Source organism: Oncorhynchus mykiss, chromosome 25 (assembly GCF_057628025.1).
Source record: "Oncorhynchus mykiss isolate SJ-2025 chromosome 25, ASM5762802v1, whole genome shotgun sequence".
Classification (NCBI taxonomy): domain Eukaryota; kingdom Metazoa; phylum Chordata; class Actinopteri; order Salmoniformes; family Salmonidae; genus Oncorhynchus; species Oncorhynchus mykiss.
The window spans coordinates 7032512-7054630 of record NC_143046.1 but is presented as its reverse complement, the minus strand read 5'-3'; positions in this window follow the sequence as shown (position 1 = coordinate 7054630).

Here is a 22119-nt window from a genome sequence, read left to right as displayed (position 1 = left end):
ATACTGGGTAATCTCTTTATCAAACTAAATAGAGGAATGAGTCTCATAAATATATTGGGTAATCTCTTTATCTTTTTATCAAACTAAATAGAGGAATGAGTCTCATAAATATACTGGGTAATCTCTTTATCTCTTTATCAAACTAAATAGAGGAATTAGTCTTATAAATATACTGGGTAATCTCTTTATCTCTTTATCAAACTAAATAGAAGAATGAGTCTCATAAATATACTGGGTAATCTCTTTATCAAACTAAATAGAGGAATGAGTCTTATAAATATACTGGGTAATCTCTTTATCTCTTTATCAAACTAAATAGAGGAATGAGTCTCATAAATATACTGGGTAATCTCTTTATCAAACTAAATAGAGAAATGAGTCTTATAAATATACTGGGTAATCTCTTTATCTCTTTATCAAACTAAATAGAGGAATGAGTCTCATAAATATACTGGGTAATCTCTTTATCAAACTAAATAGAGGAATGAGTCTCATAAATAAACTGGGTAATCTCTTTATCAAACTAAATAGAGGAATTAGTCTTATAAATATACTGGGTAATCTCTTTATCAAACTAAATAGAGGAATGAGTCTCATAAATATACTGGGTAATCTCTTTATCTCTTTATCAAACTAAATAGAGGAATGAGTCTCATAAATATACTGGGCAATCTCTTTATCAAACTAAATAGAGGAATGAGTCTTATAAATATACTGGGTAATCTCTTTATCAAACTAAATAGAGGAATGAGTCTCATAAATATACTGGGCAATCTCTTTATCAAACTAAATAGAGGAATGAATTGTATAAATATACTGGGTAATCTCTTTATCTTTTTATCAAACTAAATAGAGGAATGAGTCTTATAAATATACTGGGTAATCTCTTTATCTTTTTATCAAACTAAATAGAGGAATGAGTCTTATAAATATATTGGGTAATCTCTTTATCAAACTAAATAGAGGAATGAATTGTATAAATATACTGGGTAATCTCTTTATCTCTTTATCAAACTAAATAGAGGAATGAATCTCATAAATATACTGGGTAATCTCTTTATCTCTTTATCAAACTAAATAGAGGAATGAGTCTCATAAATATACTGGGTAATCTCTTTATCTTTTTATCAAACTAAATAGAGTAATGAGTCTCATAAATATACTGGGTAATCTCTTTATCTCTTTATCAAACTAAATAGAGGAATGAGTCTTATAAATATACTGGGTAATCTCTTTATCTCTTTATCAAACTAAATAGAGGAATGAGTCTCATAAATATACTGGGTAATCTCTTTATCTCTTTATCAAACTAAATAGAGGAATGAGTCTCATAAATATACTGGGCAATCTCTTTATCAAACTAAATAGAGGAATGAGTCTTATAAATATACTGGGTAATCTCTTTATCTCTTTATCAAACTAAATAGAGGAATTCGTCTTATAAATATAGAATCATATTATATCTAATGGTTACACTCCAGACTGAATAGAAACCAGAGAAATACCGAAGTCAAACCAAGTCTTTATTAATTTGTAATTTCAAAGTAAAAGGAAATGGCCTTGAATTGAGCCTGTTGAGAAACAGTCATACTATCTGAAAATGATTTTCATTTTTTTAGAGTTTGTACATTTTCTAGTGTAGTATTGACATCAACCAGTAAAGTAGTTAAGTTAGGTAATGCCGGAGGGTTTTTTCTAAATGGCACCCTATTCCCTATGTAGTGCACTACTTTTGACCAGGGCCCATAGGGTTGTGGTATGTGGACAGGCTCAAGTGTATTATAGGCCTGGGATTTACAGATATGTTGTCGGAAGCAGAATGGTCCAGTGGTCTGATGTGACTCAGGAACATTACTCCTGCAATTGAGTGTGGCTAAACATGGCCATCTAGTCATTAATCCACATTAAGATGTGTTGCCTAATGAGCAACATCTCTGGGTTGTTGAAGTGAAACATATTCCTGACTAGTTTAATAAAGCACGATTCCCTGTCAATGTTGTTTAAGATTCCAGCCCTGAAGATAATGTGAGGTTCACTTTACACAGTTAAGTTTGCATTTAAACACTCGGAGTGTTAGGGTGCACCAGTTAGAGTTGTATTAATAACGATATAGATCAGTTAGAGTTGTGTTAATAACGGTATAGATCAGTTAGAGTTGTGTTAATAACGATATAGATCAGTTAGAGTTGTGTTAATAACGATATAGATCAGTTAGAGTTGTGTTAATAATGATATAGATCAGTTAGAGTTGTGGTAATAACGATATAGATCAGTTAGAGTTGTGTTAATAACGATATAGATCAGTTAGAGTTGTGTTAATAACGATATAGATCAGTTAGAGTTGTGTTAATAACGATATAGATCAGTTAGAGTTGTATTAATAACGATATAGATCAGTTAGAGTTGTGTTAATAACGATATAGATCAGTTAGAGTTGTGTTAATAACGATATAGATCAGTTAGAGTTGTATTAATAACGATATAGATCAGTTAGAGTTGTGTTAATAACGATATAGATCAGTTAGAGTTGTATTAATAACGATATAGATCAGTTAGAGTTGTGGTAATAACGATATAGATCAGTTAGAGTTGTGTTAATAACGATATAGATCAGTTAGAGTTGTATTAATAACGATATATATCAGTTAGAGTTGTGGTAATAACGATATAGATCAGTTAGAGTTGTGGTAATAACGATATAGATCAGTTAGTGTTGTGTTAAAAATTATATAGATCAGTTAGAGTTGTGTTAAAAATTATATAGATCAGTTAGAGTTGTATTAATAACGATATAGATCAGTTAGAGTTGTGGTGTTTTACTAGACCAATATAAATCAGTCAGATAATATACCACTATGGTTGACTGCAACCAGTCCCTTTGCATGTGAACTTGCAAACTTTTGCTTTTGGGAATTGCAGTTGCCTTTCATCAATTTCAGCAAAGAGTTTATTAGTGTGTGGTCCACACCTTTACATCTTTTAATGGAGACACTCCTGTCCTTAGAGATAATTACTGGTAGTCAGACCAATAGGTTCAATGGTGAAATCAGATACTATGTCCAGATAGTAAGATGGTCACTACCAAATTACTGAAGTAATTACACTTAACACATGTCTTCGTTGGTCTTCCCTGCACGTCTTGTCGTAATAAAATAACAATAACAAGCACCTATAGTGAATGGAATCTCAATACCAACACTCTTGGGCACAATGTAACAAAATACGTATAGAACCTTAATGTATCTTGTCTTCTATGTTATTGTTGGTAAGTCTGAGAGCACTGTTGCACTGTTGTGGGCCAACTAGCCAGCATCCAGCAGCAAATAGAATCCAGCAGCAGGTAGAATCCAGCAGCAGGTAGAATACAGAAGCAGGTAGAATCCAGCAGCAAGTAAATTCCAGCAGGAAGTAGAATCCAGCAGCAGGTAGAATCCAGCAGCAGGTAGAATCCAGCAGCAAATAGAATCCAGCAGCAGGTAGAATCCAGCAGCAGGTAGAATCCAGCAGCAGATAGAATCCAGCAGCAGGTAGAATCCAGCAGCAGGTAGAATCCAGCAGCAAGTAGAATCCAGCAACAGGTAGAATCCAGCAGCAAGTAGATTCCAGCAGCAGGTAGAATCCAGCAGCAGGTGGAATCCAGCAGCAAGTAGAATACAGCAGCAGGTAGAATCCAGCAGCAAGTAGATTCCAGCAGCAAGTAGAATCCAGCAGGAAGTAGAATTCAGCAGCAAGTAGAATCCAGCAGCAAGTAGAATCCAGCAGCAGGTAGAATCGATCAACAGGTGGAATCCAGCAGCAAGTAGAATCCAGCAGCATGTAGAATCCAGCAGGAAGTAGAATCCAGCAGCAAGTAGAATCCAGCAGCAGGTAGAATCCAGCAGGAAGTTTAATCCAGCAGCAAGTACAATCCAGCAGCAAGTAGAATCCAGCAGCAAGTAGAATCCAGCAGCAAGTAGAATCCAGCAGGAAGTAGAATCCAGCAGCAAGTAGAATCCAGCAGCAGGTAGAATCCAGCAGGAAGTAGAATCCAGCAGCAAGTAGAATCCAGCAGCAACTAGAATTCAGCAGGAAGTAGAATCCAGCAGCAAGTAGAATCCAGCAGCATGTAGAATCCAGAAGCAGGTAGAATCCAGCAGCAGATAGAATCCAGCAGCAGATAGAATCCAACAGCAGATAGCAATAAAACCAAATTATCCGTGTTTTGTACAGTTACCCATTCATTACAAGCTAAACTAAACCTTCATCCTTGAATAACCTTAAACTGTTTTTATATCTTCCTCTTGACTGTTTTTCTATAAACGGACCAATAACCATTGATTATAGTTGAGACTAATAAATGTTGCATTAAACTACATCGAAAAACATATTGACCGTACTTCAGGGTTACATTTTCATGTAGAGTGTACTCTAAGGATTCTCTGCATTTTGTGAGGCGGTCTGGTCCTTGTTAACTGGACTGTATAGAACTCGTCTAGATGGTGAGATTCAATTGTGGAACATATTAATAGGGGTGACATGCAGCGAGCCAGTATTTTGTAGCTATTGATTTTCAAGGGCACAGCACACACTGCTAAAAGGGAAAAATATTTCAGTTGAATGTCCCTGATACCTACCATTAACATGTCTATACAGTCTATGCAGGTGTATTCTGCTGAAACCAGTTCCACTGAAACCACTTACCTCCAATGGAGAGGAATCTGCTGCAAAATGAAAAAATATATTGGACTTTTTGTTACATATTACCCCTGTGGAAATAAGAGTTTTTAATGGTAACACTTCATTTACAGCAATCCTTATTACAGTGTAATTACATGTGTACAGGGCTGGAGTATTAGTAAACAAATATAAAATGATAATACATAGATGCAGTATATATTCTACAGTATATACTTATTTATTAGATATGTAGTATATATTTTGTTCAATGTTATTTTATTGCAACCTCCAACCACAGGAGGATATAGGTGTTGTCAACACGCGTTCAGAGCCTGCTGCTTCCTGCTGCTGCTCTGCTAATCATCAGATGAGGGAGGAGAGGAGGTAGAGGGCCCACGTGGGTAACTGGAGGGTCTTGTCTTGATTGGGTAACTGGGGGGCCCTGTCTTGATTGGGTAACTGGGGGGCCCTGTCTTGATTGGGTAACTGGGGGGCCTTGTCTTGATTGGGTAACTGGGGGGCCCTGTCTTGATTGGGTAACTGGGGGGCCTTGTCTTGATTGGGTAACTGGGGGGACCTGCCTTGATTGGGTAACTGGGGGGCCTTGTCTTGATTGGGTAACTGGGGGGCCCTGCCTTGATTGGGTAACTGGGGGGCCTTGTCTTGATTGGGTAACTGGGGGGCCCTGCCTTGATTGGGTAACTGGGGGGCCTTGTCTTGATTGGGTAACTTGGGGGCCCTGCCTTGATTGGGTAACTGGGGGGCCTTGTCTTGATTGGGTAACTTGGGGGCCCTGCCTTGATTGGGTAACTGGGGGGCCTTGTCTTGATTGGGTAACTGGGGGGCCTTGTCTTGATTGGGTAACTGGGGGGCCCTGCCTTGATTGGGTAACTGGGGGGCCCTGCCTTGATTGGGTAACTGGGGGGCCCTGCGTTGATTGGGTAACTGGGGGGCCCTGCGTTGATTGGGTAACTGGGGGGCCCTGTCTTGATTGGGTAACTGGGGGGCCCTGCGTTGATTGGGTAACTGGGGGGCCCTGCCTTGATTGGGTAACTGGGGGGCCTTGTCTTGATTGGGTAACTGGGGGGCCCTGCCTTGATTGGGTAACTGGGGGGCCTTGTCTTGATTGGGTAACTGGGGGGCCCTGCCTTGATTGGGTAACTGGGGGGCCCTGCCTTGATTGGGTAACTGGGGGGCCCTGCCTTGATTGGGGAACTGGGGGGCCCTGCCTTGATTGGGTAACTGGGGGGCCCTGCCTTGATTGGGTAACTGGGGGGCCCTGTCTTGATTGGGTAACTGGGGGGCCCTGCGTTGATTGGGTAACTGGGGGGCCCTGCGTTGATTGGGTAACTGGGGGGCCCTGTCTTGATTGGGGAACTGGGGGGCCCTGCCTTGATTGGGTAACTGGGGGGCCCTGCCTTGATTGGGGAACTGGGGGGCCCTGCCTTGATTGGGTAACTGATTAATAAAAATAAATAAACGTTAACTGCATAACAAATACATGTGAATGGTCAAGCGTGTGAAGTCAGCGGCTGGACCCAAGAAGCAAAAAAAACAAACAGAAAAAACAACTCTGTTATTTATTTATTTATTATTGTTATTGTTTTTATCCAACCACAGGAGCCCACACTCGATGAACAAAATACACCAGAGGCCATCATTTAGCTGCAGAGGGTCAATCATCACTAAAAAAATAACTGTGGATTAAATGGTATTGCAAGTGCATACAGGTAATTAGCGAAGGAAGCACCAACATAAAGTGTCTTATAAGGGTGTTGGAGCACCAGGAGCTGTGAGAACAGCTCCAATGCACCGTGGCATAGTGTGTGTGGTGTGTACATAGGTGTGTAATAATAATATTTAGATATTTTAGACGTGAATATTCAGTATATAATATATACACATCACAAGCAATTAGCCATTTAAAATGTTTCTCTGACTTCATAAAGATACGTGGCATATGCAAGAGACTACTGTTTAACCACGTGCAATTAACTGTTATGAGTTTCGCTGACTAAGATCAAGGAATGGTCATGAGAAAAAAAATTCAAAGCAAGTATTATTTAATAACTTTGTATGACGCTTAAGCATGACGCTTAAGTTATAAGGCAATGCTGACGTTAACAAAGCATTACTCTAGGTATATAGATGCTAAGGTTAGGTTACAAGGCAAAGCATGGACCAAGAGATGCTTACTAGGACAGAGGACTAAACGCCTAGAAAAAGATTGATCGTACAACCTTCCTCTGTGGTCTGAATACAGGATAAGAGGGAGAACAAGGGCATTTCATTCCATTTACAACATCTGAAGGTGGCGCCGGAGGGAGGGCTGACATTTTATTGGCTCTTAACCAACTGTGCTATTTTGTTCGTTTTTTTGCATTGTTTGTAACTTATTTTGTAAATAATGTTGCTGCTGCCGTCTCTTATTACAGAAAAGAGCTTCTGGACATCAAAACAGCGATTGCTCACCTCGAACTGGACAAATCATATCCTTTAACGAGTCGGACGAGATTTACTCCAGACACCCGACAAGGCCCTCATCCCCGTCATTCGCAGGAGAAAGAGACAGAGGGATCGCGGAAGGAGCTCGGGGTGCCTTGTAAGTATCCGGCAACGAGTGGCTAATATGCCTTTGCCATCGATACAATCGCTGGAAAATAAAGTGGACGAACTACAGGCATGTATATCCACACACAGAGATGCGTACAAAGCTCTCCCTCGCCCTCCATTTGACAAATCTGACCATAATTCTATCCTGATTCCTGTTTACAAGCAAAAATTAAAGCAGGAAGCACCAGTGACTAGTTCAATAAAAAAGTGGTCAGATCAATTCAAATCAAATCAAATCAAAAAGGGATGAATGACAATATGTACATATAAATATATGGATGAGCGATGGCCAAGCGGCATAGGCAAGGTACAATAGATGGTATAAGATACAGCATGTACATATAAATATATGGATGAGCGATGGCCGAGCGGCATAGGCAAGGTACAATAGATGGTATAAGATACAGCATGTACATATAAATATATGGATGAGCGATGGCCGAGCGGCATAGGCAAGGTACAATAGATGGTATAAGATACAGCATGTACATATAAATATATGGATGAGCGATGGCCGAGCGGCATAGGCAAGGTACAATAGATGGTATAAGATACAGTGTGTACATATAAATATATGGATGAGCGATGGCCGAGCGGCATTGGCAAGGTGCAATAGATGGTATAAGATACAGCATGTACATATAAATATATGGATGAGCGATGGCCGAGCGGCATAGGCAAGGTGCAATAGATGGTATAAGATACAGCATGTACATATAAATATATGGATGAGCGATGGCCGAGCGGCATAGGCAAGGTACAATAGATGGTATAAGATACAGCGTGTACATATAAATATATGGATGAGCGATGGCCGAGCGGCATAGGCAAGGTGCAATAGATGGTATAAGATACAGCATGTACATATAAATATATGGATGAGCGATGGCCGAGCGGCATAGGCAAGGTACAATAGATGGTATAAGATACAGCATGTACATATAAATATATGGATGAGCGATGGCCGAGCGGCATAGGCAAGGTGCAATAGATGGTATAAGATACAGCATGTACATATAAATATATGGATGAGCGATGGCCGAGCGGCATAGGCAAGGTACAATAGATGGTATAAGATACAGCATGTACATATAAATATATGGATGAGCGATGGCCGAGCGGCATAGGCAAGGTACAATAGATGGTATAAGATACAGTGTGTACATATAAATATATGGATGAGCGATGGCCGAGCGGCATAGGCAAGGTACAATAGATGGTATAAGATACAGCATGTACATATAAATATATGGATGAGCGATGGCCGAGCGGCATAGGCAAGGTACAATAGATGGTATAAGATACAGCATGTACATATAAATATATGGATGAGCGATGGCCGAGCGGCATAGGCAAGGTGCAATAGATGGTATAAGATACAGCATGTACATATAAATATATGGATGAGCGATGGCCGAGCGGCATAGGCAAGGTACAATAGATGGTATAAGATACAGCATGTACATATAAATATATGGATATATGGATGAGCGATGGCCGAGCGGCATAGGCAAGGTGCAATAGATGGTATAAGATACAGCATGTACATATAAATATATGGATATATGGATGAGCGATGGCCGAGCGGCATAGGCAAGGTGCAATAGATGGTATAAGATACAGCATGTACATATAAATATATGGATGAGCGATGGCCGAGCGGCATAGGCAAGGTGCAATAGATGGTATAAGATACAGCATGTACATATAAATATATGGATGAGCGATGGCCGAGCGGCATAGGCAAGGTACAATAGATGGTATAAGATACAGCATGTACATATAAATATATGGATGAGCGATGGCCGAGCGGCATAGGCAAGGTACAATAGATGGTATAAGATACAGCATGTACATATAAATATATGGATGAGCGATGGCCGAGCGGCATAGGCAAGGTACAATAGATGGTATAAGATACAGCATGTACATATAAATATATGGATGAGCGATGGCCGAGCGGCATAGGCAAGGTGCAATAGATGGTATAAGATACAGCATGTACATATAAATATATGGATGAGCGATGGCCGAGCGGCATAGGCAAGGTACAATAGATGGTATAAGATACAGCATGTACATATAAATATATGGATGAGCGATGGCCGAGCGGCATAGGCAAGGTACAATAGATGGTATAAGATACAGTGTGTACATATAAATATATGGATGAGCGATGGCCGAGCGGCATAGGCAAGGTACAATAGATGGTATAAGATACAGCATGTACATATAAATATATGGATGAGCGATGGCCGAGCGGCATAGGCAAGGTACAATAGATGGTATAAGATACAGCATGTACATATAAATATATGGATGAGCGATGGCCGAGCGGCATAGGCAAGGTGCAATAGATGGTATAAGATACAGCATGTACATATAAATATATGGATGAGCGATGGCCGAGCGGCATAGGCAAGGTACAATAGATGGTATAAGATACAGCATGTACATATAAATATATGGATATATGGATGAGCGATGGCCGAGCGGCATAGGCAAGGTGCAATAGATGGTATAAGATACAGCATGTAGATATAAATATATGGATATATGGATGAGCGATGGCCGAGCGGCATAGGCAAGGTGCAATAGATGGTATAAGATACAGCATGTACATATAAATATATGGATGAGCGATGGCCGAGCGGCATAGGCAAGGTGCAATAGATGGTATAAGATACAGCATGTACATATAAATATATGGATGAGCGATGGCCGAGCGGCATAGGCAAGGTACAATAGATGGTATAAGATACAGCATGTACATATAAATATATGGATGAGCGATGGCCGAGCGGCATAGGCAAGGTACAATAGATGGTATAAGATACAGCATGTACATATAAATATATGGATGAGCGATGGCCGAGCGGCATAGGCAAGGTACAATAGATGGTATAAGATACAGCATGTACATATAAATATATGGATGAGCGATGGCCGAGCGGCATAGGCAAGGTACAATAGATGGTATAAGATACAGCATGTACATATAAATATATGGATGAGCGATGGCCGAGCGGCATAGGCAAGGTACAATAGATGGTATAAGATACAGCGTGTACATATAAATATATGGATGAGCGATGGCCGAGCGGCATAGGCAAGGTACAATAGATGGTATAAGATACAGCGTGTACATATAAATATATGGATGAGCGATGGCCGAGCGGCATAGGCAAGGTACAAGAGATGGTATAAGATACAGTGTGTACATATAAATATATGGATGAGCGATGGCCGAGCGGCATAGGCAAGGTACAATAGATGGTATAAGATACAGCGTGTACATATAAATATATGGATGAGCGATGGCCGAGCGGCATAGGCAAGGTACAATAGATGGTATAAGATACAGCATGTACATATAAATATATGGATGAGCGATGGCCGAGCGGCATAGGCAAGGTACAATAGATGGTATAAGATACAGCATGTACATATAAATATATGGATGAGCGATGGCCGAGCGGCATAGGCAAGGTACAATAGATGGTATAAGATACAGCATGTACATATAAATATATGGATGAGCGATGGCCGAGCGGCATAGGCAAGGTGCAATAGATGGTATAAGATACAGCATGTACATATAAATATATGGATGAGCGATGGCCGAGCGGCATAGGCAAGGTGCAATAGATGGTATAAGATACAGCATGTACATATAAATATATGGATGAGCGATGGCCGAGCGGCATAGGCAAGGTACAATAGATGGTATAAGATACAGCGTGTACATATAAATATATGGATGAGCGATGGCCGAGCGGCATAGGCAAGGTACAATAGATGGTATAAGATACAGCGTGTACATATAAATATATGGATGAGCGATGGCCGAGCGGCATAGGCAAGGTACAATAGATGGTATAAGATACAGTGTGTACATATAAATATATGGATATATGGATGAGCGATGGCCGAGCGGCATAGGCAAGGTACAATAGATGGTATAAGATACAGCATGTACATATAAATATATGGATGAGCGATGGCCGAGCGGCATAGGCAAGGTACAATAGATGGTATAAGATACAGCATGTACATATAAATATATGGATGAGCGATGGCCGAGCGGCATAGGCAAGGTGCAATAGATGGTATAAGATACAGCATGTACATATAAATATATGGATGAGCGATGGCCGAGCGGCATAGGCAAGGTACAATAGATGGTATAAGATACAGCATGTACATATAAATATATGGATGAGCGATGGCCGAGCGGCATAGGCAAGGTGCAATAGATGGTATAAGATACAGCATGTACATATAAATATATGGATGAGCGATGGCCGAGCGGCATAGGCAAGGTACAATAGATGGTATAAGATACAGCATGTACATATAAATATATGGATGAGCGATGGCCGAGCGGCATAGGCAAGGTACAATAGATGGTATAAGATACAGCGTGTACATATAAATATATGGATGAGCGATGGCCGAGCGGCATAGGCAAGGTACAATAGATGGTATAAGATACAGTGTGTACATATAAATATATGGATATATGGATGAGCGATGGCCGAGCGGCATAGGCAAGGTACAATAGATGGTATAAGATACAGCATGTACATATAAATATATGGATATATGGATGAGCGATGGCCGAGCGGCATAGGCAAGGTACAATAGATGGTATAAGATACAGCATGTACATATAAATATATGGATGAGCGATGGCCGAGCGGCATAGGCAAGGTGCAATAGATGGTATAAGATACAGCATGTACATATAAATATATGGATGAGCGATGGCCGAGCGGCATAGGCAAGGTACAATAGATGGTATAAGATACAGCATGTACATATAAATATATGGATGAGCGATGGCCGAGCGGCATAGGCAAGGTACAATAGATGGTATAAGATACAGCGTGTACATATAAATATATGGATGAGCGATGGCCGAGCGGCATAGGCAAGGTACAATAGATGGTATAAGATACAGTGTGTACATATAAATATATGGATATATGGATGAGCGATGGCCGAGCGGCATAGGCAAGGTACAATAGATGGTATAAGATACAGCATGTACATATAAATATATGGATGAGCGATGGCCGAGCGGCATAGGCAAGGTACAATAGATGGTATAAGATACAGTGTGTACATATAAATATATGGATATATGGATGAGCGATGGCCGAGCGGCATAGGCAAGGTACAATAGATGGTATAAGATACAGCATGTACATATAAATATATGGATGAGCGATGGCCGAGCGGCATAGGCAAGGTACAATAGATGGTATAAGATACAGCGTGTACATATAAATATATGGATGAGCGATGGCCGAGCGGCATAGGCAAGGTGCAATAGATGGTATAAGATACAGCATGTACATATAAATATATGGATGAGCGATGGCCGAGCGGCATAGGCAAGGTACAGTAGATGGTATAAGATACAGCGTGTACATATAAATATATGGATGAGCGATGGCCGAGCGGCATAGGCAAGGTACAATAGATGGTATAAGATACAGTGTGTACATATAAATATATGGATGAGCGATGGCCGAGCGGCATAGGCAAGGTACAATAGATAGTATAAGATACAGTGTGTACATATAAATATATGGATGAGCGATGGCCGAGCGGCATAGGCAAGGTACAATAGATGGTATAAGATACAGCGTGTACATATAAAAATATGGATGAGTGATGGCCGAGCGGCATAGGCAAGGTACAATAGATGGTATAAGATACAGTGTGTACATATAAATATATGGATGAGCGATGGCCGAGCGGCATAGGCAAGGTACAATAGATGGTATAAGATACAGTGTGTACATATAAATATATGGATGAGCGATGGCCGAGCGGCATAGGCAAGGTGCAATAGATGGTATAAGATACAGCATGTACATATAAATATATGGATGAGCGATGGCCGAGCGGCATTGGCAAGGTACAATAGATGGTATAAGATACAGCATGTACATATAAATATATGGATGAGCGATGGCCGAGCGGCATAGGCAAGGTACAATAGATGGTATAAGATACAGCATGTACATATAAATATATGGATGAGCGATGGCCGAGCGGCATTGGCAAGGTACAATAGATGGTATAAGATACAGCGTGTACATATAAATATATGGATGAGCGATGGCCAAGCGGCATAGGCAAGGTACAATAGATGGTATAAGATACAGCATGTACATATAAATATATGGATGAGCGATGGCCGAGCGGCATAGGCAAGGTACAATAGATGGTATAAGATACAGTGTGTACATATGACATGAGTAACGTAAAAATTAAAGTGGCATTATTTAAAGTGGCATTGTTTAAAGTGACTAGTTGTCCATTTGTTAAAGTGGCCAGTGATTGGGTCTCCATGTAGGCAGCAGCCTCTCTGAGTTACTGATCACTGTTTAGCAGTCTGATGGCTTTGAGATAGAAGCTGTTCTTCAGTCTCTCATTCCCAGCTTTGATGCACCTGTACTGACCTCTCCTTCTGGACGGTAGCGGTGTGAACAGGCAGTGGCTCAGGTGGTTGTTGTCTTTGATGATCTTTTTTGCCTTCCTGTTGTAGGTGTCATGGAGGGCAGGTAGTTTTCCCCCGGTGATGTGTTGTGCAGACCTCACTACCCTCTGGAGAGCCTTGCGGTTGAGGGTGGAGCAGTTGCCATACCAGGCTGTGGTTGAAGAGGCACAGTTTGTCGTTGATGTGTACATCGAGGAACTTAAAACCTTCCACTTTCTCCACTGCAGTCCTCTTCGACGTGGATAGGGGGGTGTTCCCTTTGCTGTTTCCTGAAGTCCACAATCATCCCTTTTGTTTTGTTGATGTTGAGTGAGAGTTTGTTTTCCTGACACCACACTCCGAGTGCCCTCACCTCCTCCCTGTAGGCTGTCTCGTCATTGTTGGTAATCGAGCACACTACTGTTCATCTGCAAACTTGATGATTGAGTTGGAAGTGTGCATGGCCACTCAGTCGTGGGTGAACAGGGAGTACAGGAGGGAGCTGAGCATGCACCATTGTGGGGCCCCAGTGTTGAGAGTCAGCGAGGTGGAGATGTTGTTTCCTACCTTTACGACCTGGGGTGGCCCGTCAGAAAGTCCAGAACCCAGTTGCACAGGCCTCAGAATAGAAATTGTAGACCTCCACAAGTCTGGTTCATCCTTGGGAGCAATTTCCAAATGCCTGAAGGTACCACGTTCATTTGTACAAACAATAGTACTCAAGTATAAACACCATGGGACCACACAGCCATCATACTGCTCAGGAAGGAGATGAGTTCTGTCTCCTAGAGATGAACGTACTTTGGTGTAAAAAGTGCAAATCAATCACAGAACAACAGCAAAGGACCTTGTGATGATGCTGGAGGAAACAGGTAAATGTATCTATATCGACATAACCTGAAAGGCCACTCAGCAAGGAAGAAGCTTCTCCTCCAAAACCACCATAAATAATCGAGACTACGGTTTGCAACTGCACATGGGGAAAAATATTGTATTTTTTGGAGAAATGTCCTCTGGTCTGATGAAACAAAAAAAGAACTGTTTGGCCATAATGACCCTCATTATGTTTGGAGGAAAAAGGGGAGGCTTGTAAGCCGAAGAACACCATTCCAACTGTGAAGCATGGTGGTGGCAGCATCATGTTGTGGGGGTGCCTTGCTGCAGGAGGGACTGGTGCACTTCACAAAATAGATGACATCATGAGGATAAGAAATGTATGTGGATATATTGAAGCAACATCTCTTGGTTGCTAATGGGTCTTCCAAATGGACAATGACCCCAAGCATACTTCCAAAGTTGTGGCAAATTGGCTTAAGGACAACAAAGTCAAAGTATTGGAGTGGCCATCACAAAGAACTGACCTTAATCCTATAGAAAATGTGTGAGCAGAACTGAAAAAGTGTGTGCGAGCAAAGAGGCCTACAAACCTAACTCAGTTACACCAGCTCTGTCAGGAGGAATGGGCCAAAATTCACCCAACTTATTGTGGGAAGCTTGTGGAAGACAACCCGCAATGTTTGACCCAAGTTAAACAATTTAAAGGCAATGCTACCAAATACTAACTGAGTATATGTAAACTTCTGACCCACTGGGAATGTGATGAAAAAAAATAAAAGCTGAAATAAATAATTCTCTCTACTATTATTCTGACATTTCACATTCTTAAAATAAAGTGGTGATCCTAACTGACCTAAAACAGGACATTTTTACTTGGATTAAATGTCAGGAATTGTGAAAAACGGAGTTTAAATGTATTTGGATAAGGTGTATGTAAACTTCAGACTTCAACTGTAACCTTGTAATTATACGTGAAGGCAAAGAATGGAAGACGGCCTTTATCGCCACTCGAGGGCACTACGAATATCTGGTCACGCCTTACGAACGCCCCCGCAGTCTTCCAATCCTTTATGAACGAGGTTTTCTAGGATATGATCAACCGCTTTCTCATCATCTACATTGATGACATCCTGATTTACTCCTAGGTCCCTGAAGGAACACACGGTTGACTAAGAAAAGAAAAGCAGAACCTGATTAAAACTGACTATCATCTCTAGTAAAAAAAGAAAAAAAAGGATTGTCCAAAAGTCATTGACGAGCCTTATGCATGCACGTTTGATATTTGCATAGAGAGACAATTAGAATCACGGGGATTGATCATCCTTAATAAGTTCCCCTTTGAAAATAATTCCTAACCTGCCAGCCGAATTCGATTGATTTCGTGCCACTGCATATTCCCTGGGGCGTTTTTGGTCCTCCATTGTCGTCTCATGAAACCTATCCCCTCCTGATGATGGCATAATCTGAAATGAAATTAGAATGAAAACACATGGGGTGGATTAAGGTTACATTCAGGCAAATTTGTCATTACAAAACATATATTCCTAACCTACTGTTCTATGTGTTCGTTAAGATCTAAGAGACCTACTGTAGGTGATACCGGTGCAGAGAGCCTGCCCAGGGCAACTTACAGTATGTCTTTTAAAGGTGTCTCTGAGGGAATAAGTTAGACCTTACATCCATTTCCATTTCTGTTTACATGTACAGAGAACAAATGCTGTTGATTGAAGCATCCTCCCCCGGGTCCCTTTTATTCTGGAGGAGAATGTCTCCGGCTAACGACAACATGAGGTTAACAGCGGATTCTGAAATAATGTGCCATTTTCAGACGGACCTCCCCCCTGTCCTTTTCATTTTCTTTGTGCCACTGGAACAACGCAGACAAGGGGAACTGATTCTGCACTGTGTCAACATGATGTGACTGCAGACCTCACAATGTTTGTTGGCAATAGATGGGCTAGGGTGCCGAGGGAAATGAATTCCCTTTAAGTTAGTGCTGGAGGGGGAATGAAGAGAGACTGGTGACGGGGCTGGGGAGACGGGGCTGGGGAGATGGGGCTGGAGAGACAGGGCTGGGGAGACGGGGCTGGGGAGACGGGGCTGGGGAGACGGGGCTGGAGAGACAGGGCTGGGTCTGGGGAGACGGGTCTGGGGAGATGAGGCTGGAGAGACAGGGCTGGGGAGACGGGGCTGGGGAGACGGGGCTGGAGTGACGTGGCTGGGAAGATGGGGCTGGGGAGACGGGGCTGGGGAGACGGGGCTGGAGAGACGGGGCTGGGGAGACGGGGCTGGAGAGACGGGGCTGGAGAGACGGGGCTGGGGAAACGGGGCTGGAGAGACGAGGCTGGGGAGACGGGGCTGGAGAGACGGGGCTGGAGAGACGGGGCTGGGGAGACGGGGATAGGGAGACGGGGCTGGAGTGACGGGGCTGGGGAGACGGGGCTGGGTCTGGGGAGACGGGTCTGGGGAGACGGGGCTGGAATGACGGGGCTGGGAAGATGGGGATGGGGAGACGGGGCTGGGAAGACGGGGCTGGAGAGACGGGGCTGGGAGACGGGGCTGGGGAGACGGGGCTGGAGAGACGGGGCTGGAGAGACGGGGCTGGGGAGACGGGGCTGGAGAGACGGGGCTGGAGAGACGGGGCTGGAGAGACGGGGCTGGAGAGACTGGGCTGGGGAGACGGGGCTAGGGAGACGGGGCTGGAGTGACGGGTTTGGAGAGACGGGGCTGGGGAGACGGGGCTGGGGAGACGGGGCTGGAGAGACGGGGCTGGGGAGACGGGGCTGGGGAGACGGGGCTGGGTCTGGGGAGACGGGTCTGGGGAGATGAGGCTGGGGAGACGGGTCTGGAGTGACGGGGCTGGGGAGACGGGTCTGGGGAGATGGAGCTGGGGAGATGGGTCTTGGGCTGAGATAATGGTGTTACTTTTGAATCATTTTTACTTTATTTGGTAAATATTTTCTTAACTCCATTCTTCAACTACATTGTTGATTATTAAAGGGCTTGTAAAGTAAACATTTCACAGTAAATTCCATACCTGTTGTATTTGGCGAATGTGACAAATAAACTTTGATTTGATTTGACTTTTTACCTGGCACTAGGTCACTACTACTCCTTTGCCACTGGTTAAAAGGAATGCACTACATAGGGAACAGGCTGGGACAGACCCATGGAATGAGAGTTACAGTTTCAGCACTGGTTGTTGGAAATGGCAAGGCCGCTAGTGGTCCCACACACTGTGATCTAAACAAAAGCTTCTAATTTCTGTTGGGATAACTAGTCACAAGTAGTATACATTTATTTCAAACAATTAGACAATTTTCATAAAACCCTCTTAGCCAGACCAGATTCTTGGATAAGAGATATCAGTCATAACAATTAAGCCATCAATGCCAGATGCTTTCACAGCTGTAATCTCATCTAGAAACAGAGTGTGTTTAAATGAATAGGATTAATTGAATATCATAGCCTATACTAATACTGTCTCAATGGCTTTTGACGAAGGGAAATCAGCAATGAAAGTGATCATTTTAGAATAGAAATGAAATCGCAAAACTTTATGATGGATTAGAATTACATCAATAATGGTACTTAAATGGTGATTATAATGAAAGAGATGACAATTGCAATGGACAGCAAATAGCATTATAATAAATGGCATGGTTGCTCTGGATGGTGACAGACAAAGAACACAGCAATTATGTTAATGATCTTTGTCACTATGTACCGATGAGGCGGCGTCATTTTCACAGCCATATTCATAATGGTTCATATTCCTGCTTTGGTGTTGCTGCAAAGTCTTCGCATTTTTTTTTTTACACTATTCAATGTATTAGAATAACTTTAAGTTTCAGTTTAATTGAGTTTGAACCCTTCAGCTGTCAAATATTTCACATTTCCATTATAAAACTACTGACAACTCAAATAAGACATTCCAATAGTTTTTCCCCCCCAAACGTTATGTTTATTTTGGAAATTACAGAGCTCTACCAGGCGGTTGAAATGTCAAAACAGTGTTATATTATCTTCAACCAACCCCTCAAGAAGGACCATCTGTAACAGATTTCAATTTCCACACCTACTTGGAGAAAAGCATGTCTTTAAATCACTAATTGAGATGGATAGGGTCATCAAATTAACCTTAACACACATGGGTGTCCTACCTCCTCCCTTTCTTCCTTTCTTCCTTCCTTCCTTCCTTCCTTCCTTCCTTCCTTCCTTCCTTCCTTCCTTCCTTCCTTCCTTCCTTCCTTCCTTCCTCCCTTATTTTCAGATGAAACTTCTGAAGCAGTCATGGCTATTGCCAAAAATCTTTAAGTCACTGCAGAACTAGTACACACATTATGCATCTTGATGGGGTTGAGCTGCGCCTCAAACAAAGGACAGAGCAGAGCTGTGACTCTAACAAAGGACAGAGCAGAGCTGTGACTCAAACAAAGGACAGAGCAGAGCTCTGAGAAGTTACATTGTATGTCTGTTTTTATTGATTTGTCGAAGGCTTTTGACACCGTGAACCATGATGTGTTAGTGCAAAGGTTAAAATGTTGTGGAATTACTGGTCATGCTCTAGATTGGTTTATAAATTACCTATCAAATCGTACATAATGTTTAATGGCGGATGGTTGTAAATCTGAGTCCATAGAGGTGTGCTCAGGTGTTCCGCAAGGTTCTATTTTGGGACCACTGTTGTTCATTTTGTATATCAACAACATGGGGATCTTATTGAAAGAGCGGATGTTCATTTCTATGCAGATGATACAGTTCTTTATTCAAGTGGTAGTAGTTTATCTTTAGCTTTAGAAAATGCACAAAGAGCATTTAACATCATTCAACAGAATCTGTATGATTTAAAGCTGATTCTATATTCAGGTAAAACAAAATGCATGGCATTTTCAAATGCCAGGCATGTTACAAATCATGTCATTGCCACATTGGCTGGACATACTATAGAGCAAGTTAAAGTGTACAAATATTTGGGTGTGTGGGTTGATGATAAGCTGAGCTTCATTGTGCATGTAGAGAACTTGATAAGGAAGCTCAAGCTGAAAATAGGATTGTATTACCGACATAAGGCTTGTTTTTCTTTTGGGGCCAGGAAGGAGCTGGTACGATGTACATTACTGTCGGTTTAAGATTTTAGTGATGTTTTATACAGTGGGGAGAACAAGTATTTGATACACTGCCGATTTTGCAGGTTTTCCTACTTACAAAGCATGTAGAGGTCTGTAATTTTTATCATAGGTACACTCCGTGAGAAAATCACATCGTATGATTTTTAAGTAATTAATTTGCATTTTATTGCATTACATAAGTATGTGATACATCAGAAAAGCAGAATTTAATATTTGGTACAGAAACGTTTGTTTGCAATTACAGAGATTCTACTTTTCCTGTAGTTCTTGACCAGGTTTGCACACACTGCAACACTGCCCACTCCTCCATACAGACCTTCTCCAGATCCTTCAGGTTTCGGGGCTGTCGCTGGGCAATACGGACTTTCAGCTCCTTCCAAAGATTTTCTATTGGATTCAGGTCTGGAGAATGGCTAGGCCACTCCAGGACCTTAAGATGCTTCTTACGGAGCCACTCCTTAGTTGCCCTGGCTGTGTGTTTCGGGTCGTTGTCATGCTGGAAGACCCAGCCACCACCCATCTTCAATGCTCTTAAAGAGGGCCAAGATCTCGCGATACATGGCCCCATCCATCCTCCCCTCAATACGGTGCAGGCGTCCTGTCCCCTTTGCAGAAAAGCACCCCCAAAGAATGATGTTTCCACCTCCATGCTTCATGTTTGGGATGGTGTTCTTGGGGTTGTACTCATCCTTCTTCTTCCTCCAAACACAGCGAGTGGAGTTTAGACCAAAAAGCTCTATATTTGTCTCATCAGACCACATGACCTTCTCCCATTCCTGGCTTAAACTGGCTTAAGCAGGGGGACCTTGCATGTGCTGCAGGATTTTAATCCATGACGGCGTAGTGTGTTACTAATGGTTTTCTTTGCGACTGTGGTCCCAGCTCTCTTCAGGTCATTGACCAGGTCCTGCCGTATAGTTCTGGGCTGATCCCTCACCTTCCTCATGATCAATGATGCTCAACGAGGTGAGATCTTGCATGGAGCCCCAGACCGAGGGTGATTGACCCCCTTGAACTTCTTCCATTTTCTAATAATTGCACCAACAGTTGTTGCCTTTTCACCAAGCTGCTTGCGTATTGTCCTGTAGCCCATCCCAGCCTTGTGCAGGTCTACAATTTTATCCCTGATGTCCTTACAGAGCTCTCTGGTCTTGGCCACTGTGGAGAGGTTGGAGTCTGTTTGATCGATTGTGTGGACAAGTGTCTTTTATACAGGTAACGAGTTCAAACAGGTGCAGTTAATGCAGGTAATGAGTGGAGAACAGGGGGGCTTCTTAAAGAAAAACGAACAGGTCTGTGAGAGCCGGAATTCTTACTGGTTGGTAAGTGATCAAATACTTATGTCATGCAATAAAATGCAAATTAATTACTTAAAAATCATACAATGTGATTTTCTGGATTTTTAGATTCCGTCTCTCACAGTTGAAGTGTACCTATGATAAAAATTACAGACCTCTACATGCTTTGTAAGTAGGAAAACCTGCAAAATCAGCAGTGTATCAAATACTTGTTCTCCCCACTGTATATGCAGGCCTCAGACACTACCCTGAGAGCACTTGATTCAGTGTATCATGTAGCCCTCAGGTTCATTACAAATCAGAAATGTCTAACACATCATTGGGATCTCTACAGCGCTGTTGGCTGGTCGTCATTGATCTTGCGTAGGCTTAAACACTGGTGTACACTGATTTATAAGGCCATGTTGGGTAAAATGCCATTTAATCTCTGTTCTTTTTAAGTCAGGTCAGTAAATAAATATCAATTACGGTCCCATTCTGATTTGCTTCTAACAGTACCAAAAATTAGAACAGGTCATGGTAGAAATAGCTTTAGTTACTTAGCACCGTGGCCCTGGAATTCTCTCCTGAACATTTTAAAATGTGATGATCTAGTTTCATTGGTGGAGTTTAAACACTTGATTCGATGTATATATCATAGAAGAGTGTAATTGTTTTTAGGCCAGCTGTTTTTAGTCAAGATGTTTGTGTTTTTAATTGTAATATGTATCTGTTGTACGGTATGTGTGTTGATAGTTTTGTTTAATGTTGTGTTAGTGTATGTAAGTTGTTTTGTCTGAAACGTTGTTCCCCCTGCTGCTATTGGACCAGGTCTCTCTTGGAAAAGAGATGTTATCTCAATGAGAAAAAAACTGTATAACTAAAGGTCAAATTAAAAAATTACAAGATCCCTAAAATACTACTGGGAAGTGTAGGATGTATTATTTGCACATGAATACAGGGCCAAATATAAAACTCACTATAGTTTCTAAAGTAAAACACAACAACAAAGAACAAGCTGCATTAGGCACCAGACACCCCAGCAGTCAATTTTAATTATAGATAATCTTACAAGCTATGCCACGTTTAATTGTTCAGGGAAGTAAAACAG